General features: G+C 37.6%; 1 pseudogene; it reads left to right on the forward strand.

Annotated features, from left to right (window-relative positions):
• The first annotated feature begins 9,566 nt into the window (after window positions 1-9,566).
• On the forward strand, window positions 9,567-10,608 carry LOC102009346 (annotated as a pseudogene).
• Window positions 10,609-27,814: the final 17,206 nt, after the last annotated feature.

A 27,814-nucleotide genomic window follows, 5' to 3' on the forward strand; every position in this document is an offset into this window, starting at 1 on the left:
TTCTGAGGTTAAAGAGGCTTCCACCCACATTTCGGAAGGCCTGGGAGGCCAGGCACTGTGCTCAGGAGAGGGCAGTGCATGAAGCTGTGAGGGTGAAGCTAAAGGTGCAGTGGAGACACCAGAAGTTTGGAGAAGCCAACACTGTGGATTGTCTAATGAAAGCTTCAAGGAGGGAGCAAAGTGGGCCCAAGAGAGAAGCCATGGGAGCTACAACCTCAGGAGTGTCATAGGCGTGGAGCCATGTAAGTCCTTTGGAGTTCACAATTTTGTCACAGATTGCTTTGGATGTTCCACATGGAACTATAGGACTTAGTGTTTATCCTACTGGATTTTGGACTTGCTTTGGTCCCAGTGCTTTGTATCACCACTTGTACCTTTTGGAATGGTAGTGTTTACCTTGTGGTATTGAACACTGGAAATGTTTAACTTTTCATTTGTACAGGGGCTCACAGCAAGAGTTTATCTTAGATCTTGGAGGAGACTTGGGACTTGGACTTTTCAGCAATGCTGAAACTATTAAGACTTAGGCAACTCTTGGAGATAGACTAAAATGCCTTTTGCAGAAAGGTATGTGCATGAGTCTTAGGGGGCCGGGGGTAGAATGGTATGGTTTGTGTCTAGTTATTCCCCCAAAGCATTGTGAATCATGGGGTGGACTTCTAGGGTTTTTGATTGATTCATGGTCTGACGCTGAGATTATGGATGTGAGCGCTACACCCACCATAGGAAAGGCGGCTTGCATACAATATAAGAGAGTTAAAGAGGCTTACTCTCTTGCTCCTCCCTTTTGCTCTTGTTGCTTTTGCTGTTTTCCACTGCCATGTACTGTTGCCCTCTGCCATGTGCCACCCTGCCTTGTAGCAGGTCAAGTAGGGACTGATACCGCCACAAACTTTGAGCTAAATAAACTTTTCCTTCTTTAATTGTGGGCATCAGGTATTTTGACTCAGCAATGAGAGGAAAGTAATCAAGACAATGCATATGAAAGATATGTGAGAGTCTTTAGTTTCTTCCCAAAACAGTAGCCCTGTGTAAGCATCCTCCACTAAGTAAAATCTCCACCTCTGTCAAATGCTCCTTCTCTAACTTTTGACAGCCTTTTGCCCCGTGGCAAAATTCTCAAAGTGTGGTCCAATCATCCACATCAATCTTGTTAATTACTATTCAAAAATTCATATTCTTAGATCTACCAGTACTTCCAAACCTACTGAATTCTCATAATTAATGAGCATGCCAAGGGGCTAAAGTGGCAGGTTCCTCCTCTTCTCCCTACCACCTTACTTTATTGACAACCACAGTTATTAAGAGCATTTTAATATCAGATGGACCAAAAGTATTTTCACTTACAAGGAAACTAATTCAAGTGAAAATAAAACATTACAGTGAAGAGCGAAATCCATAGTTCAGAATTTAGCTTTAAATGAAGTAAAATGAAAGCATGCTTCTTTCCCCAGTGTTATTGATTGCACTACAAGTTGAGATGATAACAAAGCAATGCTAGGGGCTGGGATTTAGCTTAGCGGCACAGAGCTTGCCTGGTAAGTGCAAGGTCATGAGTTCAATTCCTGGTACCGGAAGAAAAACAAACAAACAACAAAAAAGCAATGCTAGACAGTTAGATGTCTCACATACAAATACCAAAGAGATTGTAGTGTAGTAAAGAAGAAAGATGTGATAGTGAGTAGAAATATTTCTCAATATTTTCAATATGACAAAATTTCTAAGACTGATACAAGAAGTGATCAAAACATGCAGATTATTTAATATTTTTTTAAAAATACTACAGTAAAACAGGCATTGCCGTTAATTCCCCTCGAAATACTCTACCTCCCTTTGAGCATGTTTACTCTGTCATTCGTGCCATTTTCTGAAACAGTTTTAGAAGTGAGTGTCTGTAGTGACTGTCTTTATGGAAGTGTCTTTAGTGAGTGTCTTTACGAGGTGTGGTCAAAATATGGTGAATATTGCTGCCAAAGGCTGTCCAATAGAATGATAGTCACCTGCAAACATTACGGCATGTTTTCATTCAATGTAACGTAAAGAATTTGGCAACATCTTGACATCTGGCTCTTCTCCAAAGTCAAAATGAACATAAAAGTTCAATAGTTTCAATAGATTTGGGGCACTGGGGCAGCACTTAAAGACATTCAGGAAAAAGGATGTCTATAACTGTTTCAGAAAGTAGCGATAAAGACAAGTGAGTTCAAAGTGAGAGGGAGTGCCTTAGAAGGACTAGTGACAATGTGTCTTTTACTGCAATACATCTTTAAACATTCACCAGATTTTTCCAGCCATGCCTTGAAATCTTGTCTCCTGTAATATTTGAAGAGTAACTTTAATTTTCATATTCATATTATATTGAATAAAATATCATGTCTTGGTACTCAGGCATTATGGTGAACAAATCTTAAAACTATGGACAAAGACTATGACCCAATTCTAGTTTTTCCATTTAAAACTGTAAAAATGGGCTTTATGCTTCAACCACTCTAGTTCAAATCATTATCAATGGTAAAATATGGTGAACAATTACTTCTTAGAGTCATGGTTAAGACTAAAAGAGATAAATTATAAAGACAACTAATGGTCCTTGGGGAACTGTACGCATTCTATTATTCTTAGTGCCTTCCTGATCTACATATAGCATGAAAAAGATAGAGAGCTATTCTAGCGCAGCAATTTTTATCTTTTATGAAAATCTATGGTCTGAAATAGATTGCAGAAAGTTAGTTGAGATAATGTGCTTTTCTGCTTCCTATAAATAAGCTGACTATGCTGCATAAAAGATAAGACAGGGCAGCAAAACTCTGCTTATCCATTGCCTGATGAGAAATCAAGCGGGCAGTGGGGTAGTTATAAACACTGTATCTCCTTAATTGGTGCTATTTACCCCAGCATCACAATTAGAAGCTAGGCTGAATATGTAGCTGAGCTCTTTTGGACATTTTCTGAGATGCAGTGCACCGAAATGCATTGAGAAATGTTGTAGCCCAGTTTATCACATTACATTAACCAATTTCAAGCTTAACCCAGGGATGATGCTTTATCATTTTGACAATAATTCTTCTGCTTGACAACTGGAAGTAATAGCTTTTCCTTCCATTGAATAGAGAGAAAAATAAATTTTCTTTAATGTCCTTCTGGTCCAAAAAATCTGGGCCTTGATGGAAATTATAGAGTGTGTACTATCTATAAAAATAACATATATATGAACCAGGAATCAAACTCAGGATCTTGTGTCTGCCAGGCAGGCACCATGCCATTGAGCTATATCCCCAGCCCCCAAAACAGTTTATATTAATTTAATTTTATAACCATCTATCAGATTCTATTCCGCTTGGTACATGCATTTCTTATTTGAGTTAAGCATATCTAAGAGAGACAGAAAGAGACAATCCCTTCTCCAACATAAAAATAAGAATACTCCACTAACATAAAAGATTGATACTGATATTCTGCTTTTAAAACTCCCAATCTATTTAGAATACATGTACATTCATAATGGGTTATATAATTGATTTCTATAGATTTATCAATTTCATTCTTCTCTAACACTGTACTTCAAATTCTAACACGATGCATACCTACTTATATGACCTTTCGTATGAACCTTTTATTTTTCATAGGTCCTTTCTTCAACATGTTTTACCTAAATGTTATGACCATTACTTCTTTACCTGATGCCAACTAAAATAATGGCTAAAAAATAGCAATCTGAACATCAGTCCATAAGTTTTGTATCTTCTTCTCATTTTTAGTGATATTCTGGTGTGTGAGAGATATTGAATTGGGGGGATTTTTTTCTTATTTCCTATGCAAGTTATACTTCAATTGATTAATGCCAACCTGAAATCACTGCAAAATAAACTTGTTATATTTTTGACTAACTATGTTATGTGTAAGAATGGTCCTGACTATTTTATTATTTAAATTGTAATCTATTGCTCAGACAACAGTTAGCATAGCATTCCGAGGGCTCCTTTCTATACAAGGTTCGCTTTCAGGAGTGACTCTTGGTTTGGCTTCTAAAAATGCCCCTCACTGATAAGTGACTGCACCTAGAGGGTTGGAGCATACAGTGTAATTCATGGTGGACATCTGCTGGGAGCACAGAGCTTGCCTGTTGCTAGGCACAGGGTATCTATGTGACCAGCAGCAAATGGGCCTCCATGCAGAGAGGCCTCAAACACAGGTTGCGTGTTCGCTAATGGGAGATAGTGATCTTTGTAACCATTCCCAGGCAGAAGTACAGAAGATGAATGTGGCCCTATCCAGACTCCTCCTGTATTGTTTCCTTGCTCAGCTGTGTGCGTTTGCTGTGCTGATGCGATAAATCTTAGACATGAGTGTGTTATGGCTCCAAGCTGATTCTCCTAAGTCCTAGTGAACCACTGAACAGGTGAGTGGCTTAAGGGCTCCCCAAAGTGTGTACTAATTAGTATTTCATATACCAATAGAATTTATTTTTTCCAATCCAATCGGTAAATTTTTCCTCTTTTCCCATATCACATGCATTACTCCCTGTTTAAAAACTTGTCATTATTATCTATTGTGTTTAAGATTCCAATTTCTCTCAATCAATTTCTTACTCAAATCTCAGTTCACTTGTTCCCTCGTTCACAAGTTTCTGCCATGTGGTTCCCCAGGACATTCGTGGTTTATCACCTCACCAACTGGACTTGGTCCTCTCCTTTATTCTCTTAGCACCAGGACAAGTCTACTGTACTACATCAGCTCCCATAATGCCCAAAGCCTGAGCACAGTTTTAAAAGGAAGGGACTGGGTATCACAGTTAATCTTCAAATCTTGATGGCTTCATTTCTCATAATTACTATGATCCACAGGGTATCTGAAACCAATTTTAGCTGGCAATCTCTTTACAAGCCACTGTAGTTGGCATGATGCCTGTTGAAATGCCACTTTCACAGTGCTGACTGCAAATACAGAACATCTGGCTAGCCATGGCATAAAACCTAAGGATAATGTAACTGATCCAACATGAACTCAGAGACAGGTGGTCTCCACATCTGCCCAGGAGCCTTAGCTATCCAAAGTAAAGTCGATGTTTTTGAGTTTCTTTTGGACTTTTCTGGAGCTGCAATTTGGCAGGTGCTACTCCAGATATCACACACCTATTCTCATACAGAAAGCAAGTAAGCAAGTGATAGAGGATAGGTGGTTGATACAATAGATCTCCATAGACCAGTCACTGGCGAAGATAATATATTAAGAAAAATTCATAAGATTGGTCTAAATCATCATTATTTGTCCCCAGTGACTGGACGAAGGGGCTGAGCATGTTGCTTTCGAACAAAGTAGGAACTGTGCTCATAGTGAAGGAGCCTGGCTGTTGAGTGGGCCAATGGTTTAGACACTATGTAATGTATCAAAATCATTTTGAGGCCTCATTAAAATACAGTCTTTTGGGGAGCCTGATATCCAGAGATTCTGCTTCAGTAAGTCTGGTCGATCTATGGATCTGCGTTTCTAACAATGCTCACGGTCATGACGATGCCATTGCTTTAGGGGCTACTGTTAGAGATGCACTGGAAAAGACCAGCATCAGCCCTTGCTCCACAATTCTATAGGCACTAGGCAAAGTCTAGTTATTCCTGGCTCATTTATAGGCACAGGGGAGGGTCTATCTTGCTCTCATTTACAGAGGTAGGTAGAGTGGCTTGGATGCACCTCCAGTTCTAGCCAAGGGTTAGTTCTGGCCTCCCAGCGAGAGTAGGATCATGCACTATATCAATGTCAATCATCACAGTTTTAACAAATATTGTGGTGTGCTTCACCATGGCAGTTATATTGGAAAACAAACTATAAAATAACATTTTATTCATGCAGCAAGATTCAAATCTTTAATCTAGAATATCAGCCAGTTCAGATGATTCTAAATAACAAAAATTCTTGCAAGACATTTGAATACTATATAATATCATATATTTGCCAGACTTGTGAATATGTACAATGGGAATCATAATAATAATTTGTATTGTCTAAAAACATTGTAAATTGGGAAATACAAGCTTACAACCATGAGTAGGGAGTAGAAAAATTAGTCTAGTTAATATATTTTACTCAGGGGCTGGGGATTTAGCTCAGCGGCAAAGCGCCTGCCTGGCAAGCGCAAGGTCGTGAGTTCGGTTCTTGGTACCGGAGAAAAACCAAAAAACCAAAACAAAAAAATTTTATTCAGCAAAATTTAGGAAAATCCAGACATTATGTCCAAGTGGCTACTGATTATATACAAAAAGAATTATTTGTGTAAAGTATATGGATAAATTTTCTAAGACAACAGGCACACATAGAAGTGATGGCTAAGGAGTATCTATTCATACTATATGCGATCAATATGTTCTTCTTGTTCATCTATTCTGCATTGCATGTATGATAATGTCCTGTTATATGTAAGTGGACAAAACATAGAAGCATGAACATACTTACATGAAATCCTTAAACAAGAAACAAAGGTGTAAGGAAATAGACATCCCAATAGTCACAGACCCATGCACTATAATAAATAGTGTGCTTAGTTGCTGTTGTAAGTGGGAAGCCATTCACAGCACAAAACTGCTCTGCCTCAGTCAGGGTAGGTTACTTAGCATTAAAGGGAAAGGAAGAGATTCCAAAACAGGACAAGAGAGAGAAAAAGAAAATATAAAACTATGTAACAAGACACCACTTTCTCTAAATAATGACAAAGTCTGGTTGACGCAAAAGTGAGAAATATAGGTAATAAAGAGCATGCTTTAATTTGGTGAACAACCAAGGTGAGTAAATAAACCTCTTACAATAATGAATTCAAATAAGCACTTTTTACAGGGTAGATTTCTAAGGTTTAACTTCCCGGATTAATGAGCTATGTATGGAATATAAAAATAAGTTGTATGTAAAACAGAAAATGCTTCGCTGTGCCATAAGAGATTATCCTATATACACACATCGGACTTTACATGCAAGAAGAGCCAAAAAGGCCCATCTGTGCTCCAGATATTATTTAACCATCGAAAAGGAACTCAAGCTCTGTCTGATCCTTACACTCGCATAAACACTTACGATCCCTGTATAACTAACTGCTCTTTTGTCGTGGACACATTTATCTTCCTTTTTATAGATCCTATATCTTTGTTAATTTTTATCAGCACTTCCTAAACATTACTTGTGCTCTTTACTCTATGAATATGGGCTAATATAATAAAATTTAGTTTAATCTTATTGTTTCAAAGAGGGACTCCTTAGGGAACGTGACCTTATGAATCTGGGCTGTTTTAGTTGAAGTTTTAGCAAGTATTTACTGTTTCTGGGAAGCTTTAAAGTAATAACTTGTTATTGTAGCAAAATATGCCTGAGACATAATTAATCATTTTGACCATCTAAAAGTAACAATTCAGTGGGATCAACTTTATCCACATCATTGTGTAACCACCATCACTATCTCCAGAACCTTTTCATCATTCCACAGTGAAAACCCCATGCTCAATAAACAAACTCCCTATTCTCTACTTCTTCCAGTTGCTAGAAACCATTACTCTACTTGATGTGCCTTTAATTAGACTACTCTAAGTTCTACATGTGGAATCCGATAGCATTTGTCTTTGTGTAACTAGCTTATTTCACTTAGCATAATGGTCTCAAGGTCCAATCATATTGTAGCATATATCAGAATTTAATTCCTTTTGAAGGCTGGTTAAGTCCTTTGTAATCACACTTTATTCATTCATCTGACAGTACACATTTGAGTTGCTTCATCAGTTTGGCTACTGTGAATATCTCTGCTACTAATGTGGATATATAAATATCTGTTCATGTTCCTACTTCCAAGTCTTGGCATATACAATGGTACCTTGGTTCACGAACTTAATTTTATGATTTGTTTGCAAACAGAACCGTGGAAAGAATTAAATTTGTGAACAGAGGTATCCCTGGATACCCACAAGTGTATTTGCTGCATCTTATGTTAATTTTAAGATTAATTTTTGAGGGAATAACTATTTTTTCTCATAGCAGCTACACCATTTCACATTCCCACCAGCAGTACAGAGTTTCAATATCTCGATTTCATCACCTGCACTTACTATTTTCGTTGTTTTCACAGTAGCTATAATGAGTGAGAAGTGGTACCTGATTACATTTTTGAGTGGCATTTCCCTAATGATGAGTGATATTAAACATCTTTTTCACATCTTATTGCCTATTTGTGTATCTTCTTCAGGGAAATATCTAGTTTAGTCATTTGCCCATTTTTAATAGGCTTTCTTATAATTTTTACCTTTAGGAGTTTCCTACATGTTCAGAATATTAATTCCCTATCTGATATGTGATTTGTAAATATTTTTCCATTCTTTATGCTGTGTTTTTACTCTGTTGAGCGTGTCCTTTACTGCACATTAGGAAATCTAATTTGATTCTTTTTAAAAGAAATTTTATTGCTTGTGCTTTTGGTGTCACATGTGAGATATCAGTTGCAAAATCCAAAGTCATGAGCTTTCAAAAAAAACAAAGTCATGAGCTTTCTCCGCATGGTTTTTCCAACAGTTTTAGTCCTTTGCCCGAGGCACATAGGGCCTCGACTAATTTTGAGTTAGGTTTTACACACGGTATTAGGAAAGAAGACAAGTTCATTACTTGCCTGTGGGATCCTGTCTTCCCAGAACCTTTGTTAAACAGCCTGTGCCCTCCTCTGTGAACGGACTTGACACTCTAGTCCAAAGCTATTGGACCACAAATGCAACAGATTTTTTGGACTTTTTGTTCCATTCCATTGATCTGTAATTTTGCCTTCAGACCAGTACTATACTTCTGATTGCTGTAGCTTTCCAGTAAATTTTGAAGTCAAGAAGTTCTATTCCTCCACTGTATCCTTCTTCAGAACCGTTTTGGAAAATAATTACCGATACAGAAAACTGCTACCAAACTGCCATTTTATTTTTGTACACCTTAGTTTGGTCCCATTTCTTACATTACTGTCTTCCTTTTGGCTTAGTAAATTATATACAGTACAGTAAACCCTTTGCAGGCTATATTATTTAGATATTTCTCTGTGGTTGCTATGGAGATAGCATTTAACATCCTAACATTATAATAATCTTACTTGAATTTATACCAGTTTATTACAACTACAAACAAAAATCTCTGTTCCTATGCACCCTATCCCACCCCACTTCAGTTACTGCCATGACAAAATTATACCTTTATGAATTATATGCTCAAAAACATGGGTCAATAGTTTTAAATCATTTAGCTCTTGAATCACACAGAGAACAGAAATTGAAGTAACAAGTTAAAATAATACAGCATTAGTATTTGGATCTAATGATATAACTGGGGATGAATCTTGGAGAATAATTTATAAACCATTTATTTAGAGAACATGATAGGAATATTTACCTTAGCAATTAAATATGGGATACTGAGTAAAAGTTATTTATGTATTTAATTCTTGCTTCATTTAGAATTATATAATTAATAGAAATAAAACTTCTTAAAGGAAATTTCTTCAAAACATAATTCTATATGAATAGTATCTGTGTCAAATCATTCTTTTAAAATATATCGATGCGGAAATGGCATGGGAAGTTGCCGTTTCAGGTGAAGAAGCCAAAAAAAAGCAAAAAAGAGCCGGGCCTCCAGCTAAGTCACTGACTGTGGCAGAAGAGATGGAAGAAGCGGAGAGAGGCTGTATCCCAGGCCCTGTCTGCAAAGGGCAAGTGGAAAAATAAGGAACGGATTCTATCTTTTCTTCCAGAGTAATAAATTTCAAAACAAGACATTTAATGCAACACTTGAGAACCTTGTTGCCTCATTCTAAAGCAGATACTAAAATGGATGGTAAAGATAAATTATTTGTGATTAATGAGGTCTGTGAAATGAAAAACTGCAATAAATGTATCCATTTTGAAGCTAAGAAAAAAGTAAGATCTTTATATGTGGTTTTCAAATTCACCTCATGGGCCCTCTGCCAAATTCCTTGTTCAAAGTACTCATACCCTAGCTGAACTAAAGATGACTGGAAACTCTTTGAAAGGTTTCTGACCACTGTTGTCTTTTGCCCCTGCTTTTGATGAATTGTCACATTATGCTTTGTTAAAGGAACTCTTCATTCAGATATTTAGTGCACCACGGTATCATTCTAAAAGCCAGCCATTTGTGGAGCATGTATTTACTTTTACCATTTTGGATAATAGGATATGGTTTCAGAACTTCCAGATCATAGATGAAGATGCTCAACTTGTAGAAATAGGACCTTGTTTTGTCTTAAATCTGATAAAGATTTTTCAGGGAAGTTTTGGAGGACCAACTTTATGTGAAAATCCTCACTACCAGTCACCAAACATGCATCAGCGGATCATAAGATCCATCACAGCTGCAAAATACAAAGAGAAACAGCAAGAAAAAGATGTGCAGAGACTGAGAAAGAAAGAACCAAAGACTATTCTTCCACATGATCCTACTAAAGATGTTTTTGTTATACCAGTTAAGGAAAAACCAGTAGAAATACAGTGGGTAAAATCAGAGCCAAAAGTTGATTTAAAAGCAAGGAAAAAAAGGATTTACAAAAGACAAAGAAAATTGAAACAGAAAATGAACAGTGAAAGTGCAACATGAATAAGTGGATAGTTGTTTTCCAATTAATGCATATTTATTTTCTATTCAGTGTGTAAATACAGCTACTACCCTTGACTGCCTTATGTCTAACTCATGTGCCATTTAAAAGAAAAAGTATCTTAGAATCAGTGGTGTTTATTTTTTTCTTAATAAAGCACTATATCACCAAAAAATAAAATAAAATAAAATACACTGATGCATTTTAAGTTTTAAGTCTCTTCTCTATGACTAATACTTATGTGTGTATACCATTTTTTCTTTATTCATTCATCTGTGGAAAGACGTTAGGACTGATCACTTAGCTATACAGATAATGAAATTCTGTCATTTGTAGCAAAATGGGTGGAACTGGAAGATATCAGGCTAAACAAAATAAGCCAGATACAGAAAATCCTGTACCATATGTTTTCTCTCATATGTGAAAATTAAAAAAATTAAAAAGTTTAACTGAAAGTAGAATAGTGATTAATAGGGCCTGGAAACGGTCCCAGGAGGGTGGGTGAGGGTGGAAGAAGGGAGGTTGGATCTGATCAATTCACACTGTGGATGTGTTGCATGTATGAATATATCCCACCGAGTCCCATTAATATGCAAGGTCTGGACAACAATTACGGTAAGTGTTTAAATTTAAAAATTGTATTATAGTAAATACACATTGCCATTCATCCCACTCCAAATGTCCTCACTTCAAACACACTTATCCCATGGTCCTTGCCACTTCCTGAAGCAAGCTAGAAGTTCTTCACTGTAGGTGTCTTCAGTTGCACTATCGTGTCTGCTTTTACGTCCTGAATTGAATCAAAGCTTTTACCTTTCAGGGACATTTTTAACTTTGAGAAAGACCAAGATACCACATGATGCCAGACCCTGTGAATAAGCTGAATAAAGGACATATAATATATAATGTTTTTCTGAGCCTACTTTCCACTGGATTACATTGGGCAGCAACATTCATCATACTTTTGATCACACCTCATAAAGACACTCCTGAGAAAGGACTTTCAGAGCTGCTTCCAAAAGTGGCGAGAAAGATTGAATAAGTGTTTGAAGCAAGAGGAATTATTCTGAGGGAGATGGATGGCAGTGTATCTTTTTTATTTTAATGACATTTTTAATTTAAACTTTCATTGTATATTTTGGTCACCCAATATACAATTAATGTGTTAATCAAAATAAATAGATTAAATAAATAAATATCTCTTTTCACAGGGCTAGTAGTTTCTTTCTGCTTTGGTTCTGAGAATTTTGTTACACAGAAACTATTACCTTTATACACAAAGGCAATGTTGCTGAACTTCTAACACCGTATCCCACACCACAGAGCTGTGCTGAGGACAGCGCACCTTTTCTTGCTTCTGTCTACTGTAGACATGGAGCAAGAAAGAACTTGCAACCCTTGAAAAGTTGCAGAGATCAATGGGCGAAGCAAAAGTTCCCTTAGACAAGATCCAATTTGCCAATCCAAGAAACTACCCATTTCAATAGGATGGACAATATTCATACACACATATAAATTCGACGTGTATTATAAACCAAAACCTACTGTGTGCCTCCCCTTCTTTACATTCATGAAATGGGTGTTCGGAATGCAGTTATCCTACTCCTGTCCCACCACTATGTATCAGGACTGGGGCAGGCATGTGACCTGTGATTTGCTGATGTCAGATAACAAGGAGCCTCCTGCCCTAACACAGAAGACTACATTTCACTGAATTCCTGGATTTCAGCTGCAGCAGCATCTGCATAGGCTTTTAGATGGGTTCCACCTAGGCAGATTTTAGTGTATTTGTGAGGGAAGCTGAGGGAGTATGGATACCTGGGTGATTAGAAGAGCAAACTGACAAAATAGGTTTCCATAGTTATTCATTCTCTCTAATAAACCCCATAATAGAATCCTCAGAGATTTTCCTAAGCATAGAACTGCCCAGCAGCATGCTGTATTTCCCAGCCTTCTTTGTAGAAAGTAGGCAGGTAACTACATTCTCACCACTAGTGCTACAGGAAGGAACGCATTAAACTTTCTAATCACCTCCAGTAAAGAGAAACTCCCTTACATCTCATTTCCTCTATTTCCCCTTTCTTAGGACTAGAGCAAAAATAATCTGATGCACTGTTTGTCTGGGAGAACAATGGGTAGCAGAGAGTAGAGTGATTGATTTTTATCTTTAGATTCCAGTAGTAATGTTTAAGCCCTGCAAAATGTTCTTAATTCTGTGATATATGTCTTCAATATGTTTTGAGATCTTAGGTGCAATTTACAGGAAGATATATTAAATAAAAGTCACTAGAAAAACACTGAAATACATATCATGCTAAAGCTAGAGGTCAGAAAGATACTTCTGCTCTAAATGGATATATTTCCAACTGCTGAATCAAGCAGTGCTTTTCCACCTACTAGTTTTAATTATTTGTACTTGTTAGAAGATAATTCATTTCCATGTTTTTCTTCATTTTATTTCAAAATATAGTACAATAACACTAGGGCATTTCTGTGAAACTTGTGGTTAAAATGTGATTACATACTGTGTCACATGTGGAGAGTTTTAGAAAAAAATTTTTAGTTTACTGCCACGTAGAAAATCGAGTTCTAATTTTTAATTCAAGCTCTCCTTACATGAATATAACTGGAGAAACAGATTAGGAAATGGAAATCCATATCCAGGACTGAAAAACTATAGTTTTCCCAGGGAAAATGTAAACAGAATTACTTCTGTGACTGCATCAAAATGCAAAAGTCAAAAGACAGCTACTGAAGTCAAATAATTTCTATAGAAAGTATTCAAATCATACTAAAGTTAATAATTTCAAATATGCTTACAATCTGAGAAAAAAAGAACAACAATGTTAATGGCATATAACAGAGGTTGTAATTCAGGCTGAGTTAAACATAGCAAGCGTGTGCCAGGACAATGACAATTCTCTTCCTTCCTACAGCTGACTACTATCCTTTGAGAGAGAAATGCATAGAGATAATGCTACGGAACGGTGAAAAATAAGCACACGACCCAGTGCTTGTTCTCTGACATTAAGCAACTGTCATAAATTCTTCACACCCTAGTTTTCCATTTTATCAAATCTGCACAACAGCAACACCTCCATCAAAGGTGTTGAAACATAAATGTCAGTGCATACACAGTATTTGGGAGAGTGCCTGATAAACACATAGTATTTTAAACATGCAGGTTGTATGGCTAAGGTACATGTCTTCATCACTTGACACCCACAATGTAAAAGAAGAAAGGTTTATTTTGGTTCACAGTTTTATCCATGCTTGGGTGGTTCCAAGGCAGAAACAACATGGCGGAGGGAGAACCGCTCTCCTCCAGCCCCATGGCAACCACAAAGGAGAGAGAAAACGCAGTAGCCAGAGACTAGAATACACTTTTCTGGGTCCTGTTCCCTGCTTCCAACCAGAATTCACCTCCTAACAACCCACTGAGTAGTGGCAATAAACAAATCCACAGACGAATAGAGCAGCCCCCCATAACCCGATCACTTTCCAAACACATGAGACTTTGGGGGACATGTTTAAGCTAATCTGGAATAGTAGGAGAGTGACGTATAAGAATGAACAAGTAAAAACTATTTGTTATGGGTTGAGCTAGGACCCCCAAATTCATGTTAAAATCCTAATCCTCAGTACCTCCAAATGTGAACTTCTTAGAGAACAGAGTCACTGCAGATAATAATTAAATTAAGGTTGTCCTGGAGTACAAGGGGCCCCCATCTAATAGGGTTGGTGTCGTCTCCCAGACAGGGAACCTGGGCACAGATGTACAAGGTCAAATGTTATATGAAGGTGAAGCGAGAGACAGGGTGATATTCAGCAAGCCCAGATAGGCCAAAGGTCATCAGTGGTTCAATAGAAGATAAGAAAAAAAGCACAAGACAGATCCTCTCCCATAACCCTCAAGTGGAAATAGCTTCGCCTACACTTTGGCAATAATGAATTCCTGTTGTTGAAGCCAGCTACTGGTGGTGTTTTATGACTGTCATAGCAAACTAACACACTGATCAAGCCCTGGGTTTTGTGCCTGTTTTTCACCATCCTGTGGCATTGTCTTTATGCATTTCTCTCTCAAGGGATAGTACTCTGCCATAGGTATGTGACAATATCTGAACGTGACTCAAAATTAGCACTAAAAACTTGGATTTCAGGAAGACACAGGAAACAAGAGCCTAAATTTTATTTTTAGGTACTGCTGGTTTCACTACATTCTTGTATTTTTCTCATATTTGGGGTGATTGCTCTTCCTCTTGTTATTGCTCATAAAATCATTGAGAATTATCCTTTACTGACTAAGCTTGACAGTATGGTTTTTCTTTATAAAATACTTACTTTACCACCCTTGATTTTAAAAAAGTAAAAAGAGTGGCTATTTTATTCAGTAAATAATTTTAAAACAAAAAAATTAATGAAGCATTATTACTCTAGCCTAGATCAAACAACAATCTATAGTAATTTTAATCAAGTAATATATTACTTCTTTCTTACAAGAATTTCTAAAATGGAAACTAAACAATTGAAAGTTTGCTAAGCACTGTATAAACTGTTTAAATATTTTGTTATTATAATGCCTTGTTGAATTCAAGTATGCTCAATGCTATTTAAAGAATATCAAATTTTTTTTCTGAAAATCTCTGTAAACACTGCATACATTTTCTTTCAATCTCTTTAAAAATCAGCATATTATGGGCATTTATAAGCTTCCTAATATAAAACACAACAGTAAAAGTGTGTACTGTATTTTGAAAAGTTTTTTGATGTTGGACACTCTGCATATATTAGGTTTTTATCTATAAAGCAATCCTTAGACTGTCACCCTAACCTCATTTTGGAGATAAGGAAAACCAAATTCGGAAAGGTTAACCGCTGACATTTAGAGAGTTTATGAGTATAAAATGTTGATTTAAACCAAGATTGACCTTATTTCAAGGTACATGTTATTTTTATTGCCCCACACTTCATTTGTTCCAAAGTCCATCTGGCTGTTAAGTTCCCACGTTATTATGCTACATAAGTCCTTGAAGCACTAATTTCTGATTGTGCTCATGCTCTGCCCAGTTTATTCATGTATTCAACAAATATATATTAAACGCTTTCTCTATGCAAAGATTGAGGCTAGAAAGTGGCAGATAATAGTCTTGAGGAAGAGAGAGCATTTACGGCGAGGTGTTGGAGTATCTCTAAAGGAAGGGGCCACCTGTGAATGTAATTGCCTGAAGAGAACTGACTATAGATGCCAGAGCGATCTCAGAGAACTGGCAGCAGGTATTCACTGGGCAGAGGCATGAACTGTGAATAATGCTCACAGCTACAAATAAGTAAAAACCATCTGGCAAAAGTAGAAAGCAAGGAGATATCTCTGGAGTGAAAAGGGATGGATTTGGAACCTCAACTCTGTCCTTTGCAAGCTGTGCCAACTTCTAAAATTAGCCAAACCTTTCTATGTTTGTTTCCTCAGCTGTAAAACAGGAGAATAATAATTCCAAACTTCTTGTGACCATTAGAAGAATTTACTGGTATAGTTTGGATGTGTGTGTGTCCATCTAAAATTCATGCTAAAACCCTATAACCATTCTGATCCTTCAGAGTCATCACTTCACCCAACCCTAAATAGCCTCATCACACACCTGCCACTGCCTGATTAAAATTCCTTGTAGGGGTTATTGTAGAAGAGAAAAGTTAATGAGCTATTTATAATGGAACTGAGGAAACTGCCAGAATGTAACACAGAAAGAGATGAGCAAACTGAATGCAAATTTAAGAAATAGAGAATAAAAATAAGAGGTTTGATATGCTCTATGCTTCAGAATAAGAAAAATAAAGGTAACAGAGTAGAAAGTATTAAAGTAAGATGGCCAAGAACTCCACAGTCCTGGAGAGAGATACAAATCCTCAGACTGAAGAAGCACATCAAGTTAGGAGAGGGAGGACATACTTCTTTCTGGCACTGGTCCTCTTTCTTTCCTCTAACTCTCATTCTCCCTGGTGCTCCCATCAGGGTTCTCTACAAAAACAGAAGCAATAGCATACTTGTAGATATACAAGGAGACATTTATTATGGGAATTGGCTCCTGTGATGACGAAGGACAGGAAGTCCCCCATTGTGACATCAGTAAGCTGGAGACCCAGCGACCCAGTGATGGGGTCCCAGTCTAAATTTGGAGAGACAAATGGGGCCCATTAGGGGCTGGGGATCTAGCTCAGCGGCACAGCGCCTGCCTGGCAAGCGCAACGTCATGAGTTCAATTCCCTGTACCAGAAAAAAAAACAAAACAAAACAAACAAAAAAAAAATGGGGGCCATTGATGTATGCACCAGGCTGAGGCTGAAGGTCTCAGAACCAGGGTGGAGAAGAGGAGATTCGAGTCACTAGTGTAAGCCGAAGGTCCAAAGACCGAGAACCGGGAGCTCTGACATTCAAGGACATGAGAAGATGGGTCTTTCTGCTGAAGAAGAGAGCTCGTGAGCAAATCCTTCCAAGGACTGGATGAAGCCCGTCCACACGGGGGAGGGCAGTACTTTTACTCAGTTCAAGCTCTAGTCTCCTTTAGAAACACCCTCATGACACACCTAGAAATAATGTTTTGCCAGCTGTCCGAGTATCACTTACGCCAGCGAAGCAATCACATAAAATTAACCGTCACGCAGGGAATGACTTGCCTGAGGGGTAAACACATGAAAAGCAACTGGACAGGCTCAGTTTAGCTTCCTTCTCTTCTCTATTGAAGCTAACTTGTGCAGGGGCGTACAAGGCTGGTCACTCAATGCCTAGAATAAAATGAATGGGTCTGTCTGATTCTAAAGAGGGTACTGGGGAAATGGAAATTCATACCCACTAGGTGGCATGCAAATTAATAGTGCTGCTTTGGAGAGTAATTTGGTAAATACACCCTGAAGTAGGATACAGGATACATTGATTGGTGTCAATATGGATAAAATTTACAAATAAAATACTGAGTGAAAAATGCATTAATTAAACACAATTAAACAAATATTGCAAAACAAATATACACATAGAAAGTTGTGTATGTTTTATAAATATGTACATACCTAATAAAAGGAAATAACTTGGGTGTGAAAAGTATCTCCTTCACAATTGTGATTGTTACCGTTTTTGTGGAAGGAGAACAAATAGTCAAATACATAACAGGCAATGTTTCACTCCCTTGACTACATGTATTTCCCACTTCATCCATAAAGAAAAAGCCCTTCTGAGCAAACTTGCACTCCCATCTACTAGATGAGAGCATCCCTGCTCTAGGAAGTATTTGAAACTGCTCTGTTCTCCTGTCTGCCCCCTTCCCCATGTCTCTCCTAGGAAAAAATTTCTAACTTGAGTGCAAATGAGGGAATGAACACTTCATTTTTCCTTCCTGTGTTCTGCTTTCCGAACAATCTGCACCCAATGTGATGGGTCCATGACAAACTTCTGAGGCAGTTTGTCTACGAGAGGTGGGGTAAATTGCACAGGTGGGCGCTGAGGGATTGGGGAAATCTTTTGGCTGTGATCCCGCTAAGCTCTGCTAACATCCTTTATAGTCTGATGCCCATCTGTCTGTCCCTTGAATTTCTTCATTTTTCTGAATTTGGAAGCAGGAGAGAAATTCTAGTTTTCTAAAATACCAGCATCTCTGATAATAGAGATGCTAAAAAAGTAAAGAATTTGGCAATCTAGAACACTGTCCATTTATACCTGACAATGGGTCAAGATTTAGGTAATAAATGGAATGTGTTTCTAACTTAGTACTAAAATGCTAACAATTATGCCAAACATTTTATTAGGTCTTTATATTTCTATGTATAAGAAAAGCCCAGTAGCAAAATCATTGTTATCTTCATTGTACCCTTGAGACCATTGAGGGTAAGCAATTTTAAATGACAGTTACAAGGGTTGAACATCACAGAGGCATAATTTGATCCCAGATTTATCTAGCTTTCACTGCAAATAAACCCAGGAATTAACTTTGCTCAGTGTCAATGAGAAGACAACAGCCTTTGGGAGATCACTGGAATTCTGAGATGAAAGCTGTCCTTGGTTCACCAGTGAAACTCTTTGGAAAGTGCAAAAGCAACAGCTGCTCTTCTTCTCATGCATGCTAATCACACTTATGATTGCTGAACAGCTCGTTCATAGACGAGCACACACTGGGCAAATAATTTCATGATAGAGCAAAATCAAGATTGCATGTTTTGCCCTGCTTATTTACCAGAAAGTTACATAACGTTCAGAAGACACATGTGGGTTTTATTATGGGTTTTGGAAATTTTTGCAAGAGAGGTGAGATGTAATAAAATGGTCTCATTTTTGTACACCAAAAAGACTTGAACATAAGATATGAAAAGCACTCTCAGCAACAACAAAACTAAGAAATATAATCTGAAACATCACCGGAAACTTGGCCACCAGCCTGTAGTGGTGCACACTGTTTTTGAATTTTTGGGAGTCCATTGCATTTAGACCCTTTGCATCTTTTAGTCCTAAAAATTAGAGTACATGTACTAATGCCTGTGCATGTGCCAAAGTAAAGAATGTATTAGAATTTCCTGGTGGTAGCAATTGCTAACCACCAGGTGTGTTCAAAACATATAGTGAATGCTTAAATTAAAAAAAAAAATTACCGTAGAAGGTACATTGCCATTAATCCCCCTCAAAAAAAAAAAAAAAAAAACCCTCTCTGTGTTAAAACACTTTCTTTCCATTTTCTGAGGCAGTTCTGCAAGTTTTCCCTTATGAGTGTTTTTAGTTGTGCTGTCCTGGCTGTCTCAAAGTTTTGAATCAATTCAACACGAAGCAGGAGGAGGGGGTCTGGACAAGGGGGTATGGTCACTGAATAAGGTCACTGAGTAAGAGAATGCATTGATCTTGGGGAAAGAAGTCAGGAAAGGAAGAGGAAAAGACAAAGTCATCTTTATTTTTTTTGTACTGGGAATCAAACTCAGGACCTTGTGCTTGCCAGGCAGGCGCCTATGCCTCTGCGATATATCCCCAGCCCCAAAGTCATCTTTAAAAATCTAAGCAAAACTGACCGTGATTAGCCATTCATTATTGGATGACCCACCCAAATACACATGTTTACCTACCAATCAGTCATTGTTCAGCAAGCTTGCTCCTCTTTTTTCTGTTTCTTAGTCACACACACAAGTAGTAAATCTATTATTTGAAAATACATACGCAATGACATGTATGAAATATTACTTTTTGGTTTTTTTTACTCTTAACCTTAAAGACCTTTAAAGCTTTTTAAATCCTCCACTTATCTTCTTACTAGCAAGCAATATGATGATTTACTAGCACAACATTAAGAACAGGAAAATTAACCTTTGCCTCAATGTTGATGTAGTTCAATTTTTGATCTTTATCATATGCTTTGTGAGAGAACAATTGATATAAAATAGGAAAAATGGCTGCAAACTCTAAAAAAATGCTGCAAACCCTAAAAAGTAAATTGTTCACAACAATTATATTGGATAATGATGATTTGTAGGAAAAGTCTTCATGTTATTTCTTTTGGGGATTGTGAGCCTGTTCTGTTGGATGTTGTTTTCACCAATCCCTGCTGATGTCTCAGGCAGATCCTTTGATAATGTTCTAATTATTGTGATAATGCCATCTTTCATTTGTAAAGAGGGACATTATCTAAGTCAAAATTTTCTCTCCATGTCCAGAATTTGAAGGTGTCATCCACCCACAGTTGGAGGCTGCCCTAGCTGGGGACGGAGTAATACACTGAGGTAGCAGGCTGTCAAAAACGGGAGCTGTCCGGTCAGCACATGGGTAACAACAAACCCCAGGAAAGTTCACTTGGTTTTATTATCGCCATGCATAGGCAAATTTAAACATTAGCAAATACTCCTGTTCCCCAGAAATATTTTGTCTGATTCCACATCTAAACAATGGCTGGGATTATTGAATTTGAATAAGGTACATGTAAGCCTCAAATGAGCATATTTTTCTTATTTTTCCTTTAGTAAATACAGTGTTCTACCTGGAATCTAATGGGGGAAATTTTCAGTTGTAGAATCCATCCCCAACACACCCAGTCTCACCTAGACACATTCATTTCAAAAGTAAGTTAGTGAAGTTTTGGAATCATTGGAACCTGATTGGGTATAGATTATATTGTCAACTTCTACATACCATTAGGTGTCAATAGACAACTCAGAATAAACAGTGGTAGACGAATGCAATTTTTCTTTATTGAGTTGTCATTTTTATGTGAAACTGGAGATAAGGCTAATCAGATACAATTTGCAACAACTAGAATCAAACTAGAGTAGTTTAGAGGGACAGACTAGGATGTAAAGCTGCTTGTGGAAATATTGTGCAACAAGACATATGAAATAAATTTATATGTAGAAAAAAATCCAACTTCAAAGGTAAATTAGAAAAGACAAAAGATGATGGCCTTGCATTGCCAGAGATATCAAAAAGTCAATATTTAAATCCTTTGATTGTTTTCACAAAAACTGGCAGTTGTTCTAAATCAGTTTATCAAAGAAAAGTATTGTTATCTACCATTCAAGCATTTTCTCTGAATTTCTTCACTAAAAAATCAGAATTGTGTGATGGATTTTCTAATGGAGATGTGGTAGTGAAAATATTTTAGCTACAAGGATATTCAGCTGTCACTAGAATGAACTCTAAAAATTAAATAAGAGCTAAATATTAGCGCACTTTCACATTATAATGCTGAATTTTTAAAATCAGGCATGCAGTGATCTTTATTATGCAAGTCAATAAATGAGAATATTATATCTTCACTGTTAAATATTAGGCTGAGCTTTTGAACCTTATATCTTATAGTCCCATAGTTCTTAAAGATTTTTTTAAAATACAGTCTTTTATAATGAATTCAACCATTCTTGTACTGTCTGCACTGCTGGGCTCGATCTTCCTCGTACGCATAGTGTATGAGGAAGATCAAGGGGGGGTTCCTGGGGACTTCCTGTCTGGTGGGCCACATCAGCCCTGCCATCCCACTCCCACCCATACTTAGTGAGAACTTACTAGATGCCTGCGTGTGGCATGCCATAAACAAGATTACTGTCCCCAAATGTGCATGCAGTAGGTTAGATTATTGCCCCTAATCATTCTTTGGTTTGCATTCCTCTCTTTACCAAGTGGCTTTACTATAGAGCAGTCTTTAAGGTGATTCCTGAACTATTGACATTTTTTGATGGCTATATTGAATGTTTATGAATTTCTAATGGACTTATAATTAAAACTTCTGCTTTTTCAGATCTGTTGCTACTTGTGAAAGAACTATTTCATAGTTGAAAAATGTGTATTCATCCATCAGGGATGAGCATGGCTATAGAAAGTACAGTGTTAGCCATGGACAAGTTCACAGAAATCAGAAACTGCAATGTATAATGTAAACTACGATGCATACCATAAAAGGTTACTATGATAGATCATTATATTGGTATAGTCTCTTTCTTTCAAAATACAGTAATGTTGCTGAGTGCAGGCATACTGCTACAATCCTAGCTACTTGAGAGGCAGGAGAATTGAAAGTTTGAGTCCAAATTAGACAAATTAGTTAGATTCTGTCTAAAAATTTTTAAAAAAAAATGAAGAAAAGGCTGGAAATGGTGCACAGTGATAAAGAGCTTACACAAACTGAATTCAATCTCCCCTCCCCCACAAAATCAGTAATATAATTTAACACTACATCCATCACTTTTGATTTTACTGATTTGTACTTTAACATTTACTTTATTTAATTTATTAACCTAAGTTCCTTTCATTCTTTAGCTGGGATGCTTATATATAAAGTTCTGAAAAGAAAAACATCACTATCTGCATTTTCCCTTACCATAACAATTTTTGTCAAGGTGTTTTTCCTGAAAATAATCCTTAATATAAACGATATCATTAAAAGGGAGGTCTGGTCCAGGTAGGTATCAGTATGCCAGTTATATCACTGACAAGAGTGCATCTGTTCTTTTATGAATTATTCCTCTTTGCTCTTTCTTCTTCTATCCATGTATGTATCAATAATCTTTTTTTTTTTTTTTTTTTTTTTTTGGTCTTTTTCCGGTACCTGGAATCGAACTCACGACCTCGCACTTGTCAGGCAAGCACTGTGGCGCTGAGCTAAATCCCCAACCCCATATTAGTAATCTTCTTATACCTTGGGAAAAATACTTGGCTCATAATTTTTGAAGTTTCGGTCCATGGTCAGCAGGTTCCAAGGCAGAAGGTCACGGTGGAGGAAAGATGCTTAATCCAGAGTAGCCAGAAAACAGAGAAAGAGAGGAAGAGTAAGAGGAAAAGACACATCCCAAGTACCAACCTCCTCCACCTGAGCTCACCTCCTGACAGCACACCCAGCTGCAAACTCATAAACGTACTGATCCAATGAACCATAAAGTGCCCCCATGATCCAATTATCTTTCAAAAACCTGCCTCTCAACACATGAAACTTTCAGGTGATATTTTAGATCTAAACCATAGTGCTGTATTTCTAGTTCCCCCAAAGTGTGAAAAAGAGCATAGAAGGAAAAGATGAAATTTGCTTTTCTAGTCATTTACCCAGCTGCTGAAGGTGGTGTCTGATTTCCTTGGGAGCACACATGTCCCAAGGTTTCTGTTTTCACAGGCTCCAGGACTGGGTTTCCTCTGCAAGCCCTTCAGAAGCTCACCTCCACACACTTCCCTCATCTGATTGATGTGATCTTTGACCATTATTATCATTGGCAATGCTCCATTTCAGAAACATATCTGAAAGTAATCCTATGGCATTCCATGCTGGGTTATCCAAATGCTGGAAGATTACCCTCTTGTGAAAGGAATCAGCTGCATTTTATTTTGACCTCTGGGTTCAAGTGAAAACCATAAGTTCAAATCATCTCAAACAGAAGAGCAGAGGCTGCTTGAGTGATGACCTGCTCTTACCCTGTTTACAGGGATCTGCAGAGTCTGTAGCTTAGCTTTGGTAACTTAGCTCTCAGTAGAGAAGAGAAGAAGCGTCATGACTGCCATGAAGGTGTGGCTTCAGAAAAGCATTTAGGGTTTTCAGGAAAGAATGGAAGGAGGTCTAGTTTAAGTACTTGTGAAATCAAAAGTTGCTGTTAAGGGTATGAAAAAAAATGGAAAGATGTGGTATAGTCAAAGAAAATGGAGAAAATTTGAAAACATTTTTGTAAAGAGGGAGAGAGAAAGACTAGGAAGCTGATATAGGAGAACACATCAAATTATATAAATTTTAAACATCTCCTTAAAATATTATCAAAGCAGTTGGGGATGCGCAGGCTGAGCAATGTCACCCTGTACCAGCTGAGCACATATAGTTGGATACCTGGGATTACTCAGACTGTTCACTGACATTACCCCCAGGCACTTCATTTTTGAAATTTGAAAAATAGAAGAAGCATACAAAGAACAATAAAATGAAGATATATGCATTTTCAACCACACAAATGTTCATTTCCTTTCAATACAATAATTTCTGAGGCCTTGAATTTTCTTTCTCTGTCTCTGTCTCCTGCTTCTGCCTTCTCCTTTCTTTGTGTGTATGTGTACCCATACATGTGTTTATACACATGTATATAATTTTCCGTTACTGCGTTTAAAAATTAAAGTTACTGCAAGGATATCAGTCTGAACAGTGATTTTTTTATATGATCTCAGTAACACAGCTAACAACAGCTAAATTGACAAGTGAGGTTATGCCAACTAAAAACTGCTGCATAGGAAAGGAAACAATCAACCCAGTGAAGATGCAACCTATAGAATGGGAGAAACTGTTTTCAAGGTGTACATCTGATAAGGATTTGATAGCCAAACTGTGACAGGTTGTGTGTTCTAGATTTGAACAAAATGATATACAACACCCTGTTCTCTCTTCTGTGGCACTGGTGCTCCTCTCATTGAGAAGGATCTATTTCCCTTTCTCAGTGCAGCTCAGTGTGATTGCCTCAGTCGGGAGAGTACACTGGGTGTGGTGCTGTATGACTACCAACCCGAGGCCGTGCAATTCCATTCACTTCTTTGCCTTGTGATATCATTCTTGGAACCCAGCCCAGGCTAGCCCAAGCTGTGAGGAAACACAGGCCCCATGGAGAGGCCACATACACGCTTCAGCTGTCTGCACTAAATTCCAACCCCAATGGAATGCCAGTGTCAACCACCAGATACGTGAGCTAAAAGGCCTTTGAGATGATTCTGGTCTCAGCCATTGTTTGACTACCATCATGTAGGATTCCGCAAGTGAAAAGAGCTAAGCCTCCATCAACCACCAAAGCAATAAAAGATAATGACAGATGATTGCCAATGTTTTAAATTTTAAAGAAGTCCAAAGTTTGCTAGGAACTCACACAATTCAGTATGAGAAACAAATAACAGAGTTAAAAATGGCCCCAAGATGTGGATAGGTATTTCTCAAAAGAAGTCATACAAACAAACAACAGATTTATGAAAAAGTGCTCAGAATCACAAATCATCATGGAAATCCAAATTAAAAGCACAATATTGCCTCACACTAGTAAAACTGACTATTATGCAAAAGACAAAAAATAAAAAGTGTTGACAAAGGTATGGAGAAAAAGGAATCATTGTACACTGTTGGTGGCAGTGTAATTTGTTCAGCCATTAGGGAAAATAGTAAGGAATTTCCCTTAAAACTAAAAATGGAACTACTATAGGACCCAGCAATCCAACTGTGTATTCAACATATGTCAAAAAGAAATAAAATCAATATGTCTAAGAGACATCTACACTCCCATGTTTATTGAAGAATTATTCATGATAACGGGTAGTTAAGGGGGTGTTGGGGATTGAAAAGATTAGTTAAAGGACTGCAAAATTTCAGTTAGACAGGAAGGATAAATTTAAAATACTTATTGTACAGCATGGTGACTATACAATATATTGTATTCCTGAAAAGTGTTGAGTGGACGTAAAGTATTCTCACCACAGAAATGCTATGTTAGGTAATGTATATGTAAGTTACCTAGATTCAGTCACGCTGTGATGTATACGTACTTCATAGCAATGTGCCATGCATGGTAAATATATACAATTTTATCTATATAAATTTTATCTATATAAAGAAGGAAATACATAAATAAATAAAATTAAAGCTCTCAATTGCATGTTAAAAGGCCTATCACAGAGTTTTAAAACATCAGGTCACTATATCTTAGGTAGTTAAAGGAAAAGTTACAGTTTTTCAAGTTTGAAGGATCAGTGTTCAAATAGTCTGTCCTTTCTCCTGCCTCAGAGGTGTTTCCAGAACACATCAGGATCTCTCTAAATGCAGCACATCGCTTTTGCTATCTTTAGTCTCCCACTTCTCTATCCAATTGCTCCATCCACAGCTTGACATATCTCCAGAAATCATCCCTTGGTGAGATTAGTATATTTTATGAAGGTGAAAAGAGGCCTTTTATTTTCATGCTTCAATTTCTCACACTCAACTTCAGAGCAAACAACAATCACCTCATGTGCTGCGCTGTGAGTACTCATGACAATTGATGCTTTCTTCATTTCCTTTTCCTAAACAGCTAGCACAGCACTGCACATTTTCTAAAAAGGCAGAAATATCTTATTTTCACGTAGAGGGAAGGCCACAGAACTTTCCTGTACGTGACAAGTACTACTATTATAGAAATGCTATTTGTTCCCGGTTGACTTCCTCTGCTTCGCTGGGAGAACGTTCCTTGATGAGTCATCTAATTTGGCGGGCACACTACTTTTGTTTGACAGTTCTTGTAAAGGGCTGCAATTCCCATTTTCATGGAGGAATAGTTCGCAGAACAGCTTCCCAGTGGTAGGTCAGCAATTACCTTTGAAATCTCCTCCCTATAGCTGCGCTTTATTTTACACTTAGTAGAAATATCACCCCAATTATTTATGGTTTCCTCTGCTAAAATTGCGTGTTATAGGTGTCTCCAAACGGAAAGAGATAAAAACAAGAAAGCGCATCTTCTGGTGAGCCATGAATTAATGGAACTCACCCAGGTGAAAGACACGCTTTGCCTGATGGACAGTATGTGGAAAAGTGAGGACGTGAGCAGAAAATGCTGAGGAAACAGGAGCAGGAAGCAACGCGCAACCAGGAAAGATGTGAAAGGCTTTTCTCTCTGGAAGTGTGCAGACGGAGAAGGTGCACGCCCTAGGGTACTGCATGACCCACCCACCTGAGTGGCTTTTGGGTAGGGGTCCAGGTTCAAGCGAAATTTGAAGAGGAAGGGCCGGGGATATAGCTCAGCGGCGTAAGCGCCTGCCTGGCAAGATCTTGAGTTCGATTCCCGGTACCAATAAAAAAAAAGGAAAAGAAAAAAGAAAAGCGAAAGAAATTTGAAGAGGAAGTGCCAGCCTGGAAGAGCTGAGCCAGGGCGCTCGGAGTCCCCGACCACTCTCCCCGCTCTGTGGGCCGTCTGGTCCCACTTGCCTCCATGTGAGGACTGAATTCTCATTTAGGGGGGTATACTGTAGCACAGAAACTCAAAGATTAAAATCAAGTTCGATGTTTCTGTCTTGATTTGGAAGGGGGTTATGTGAGTGTATATAACTTTCAGCGTTCACTGACTTTTAAAGGAATAGGTTTTATTAATTGTGTGTTAGACCTCAATATGCTAAAAATAGTTTAGCTATAAAGATGACAAATTACATGGAAGAGGCTGGGCACGTAAGTTTTTTCTGAATTTCATTATTTTACTTTAAAGTACAAAGATCGTTTAAAATAAATGTGCCTTTAAAAAGGGCAATATTTGCCAGTGTCCTACACCTTGTAATCCCAGTGCCCTGGGAGGCGAAGGCAGGAGAATTGAAAGCTTGAGTGCCCATTGTGCAACCTAGTGACTAAGCAAGACCCTGCCTCAGAATAAAAATTAAAAAGCCTGTGGATGTGCTCAGTGTGAAGGCACTGGGTTCGATTCCCAGTACCAAAATACTATGACTACTAATAATGTATATTTTGGTGTAATTTCGAATATGTGGTACATGTATCTTTCTAGTAATTAAAGGATTAAGCTATATTATGGTAAGGGATATAGCTCAACGATAACAGTGCTTTCCTAGCATGTGTGAGTCCCTTGGTTTAACCTCCAAAATTGCTAAAGAAGAGAGAAGAAAAAGAAAAAGGTGAAATAAAGAAAGAAATAAACAAACTCAAGTCTGGTTCCAGCCCTGGCATCACCGTTGAAGTTAATCCCTACTTTTTCCTCAAATATAAAATGGTAACTGTATCT

Source organism: Chinchilla lanigera, unplaced genomic scaffold, assembly GCF_000276665.1.
Source record: "Chinchilla lanigera isolate Chin_1 unplaced genomic scaffold, ChiLan1.0 scaffold00052, whole genome shotgun sequence".
NCBI classification, from domain to species: Eukaryota; Metazoa; Chordata; class Mammalia; order Rodentia; family Chinchillidae; genus Chinchilla; species Chinchilla lanigera.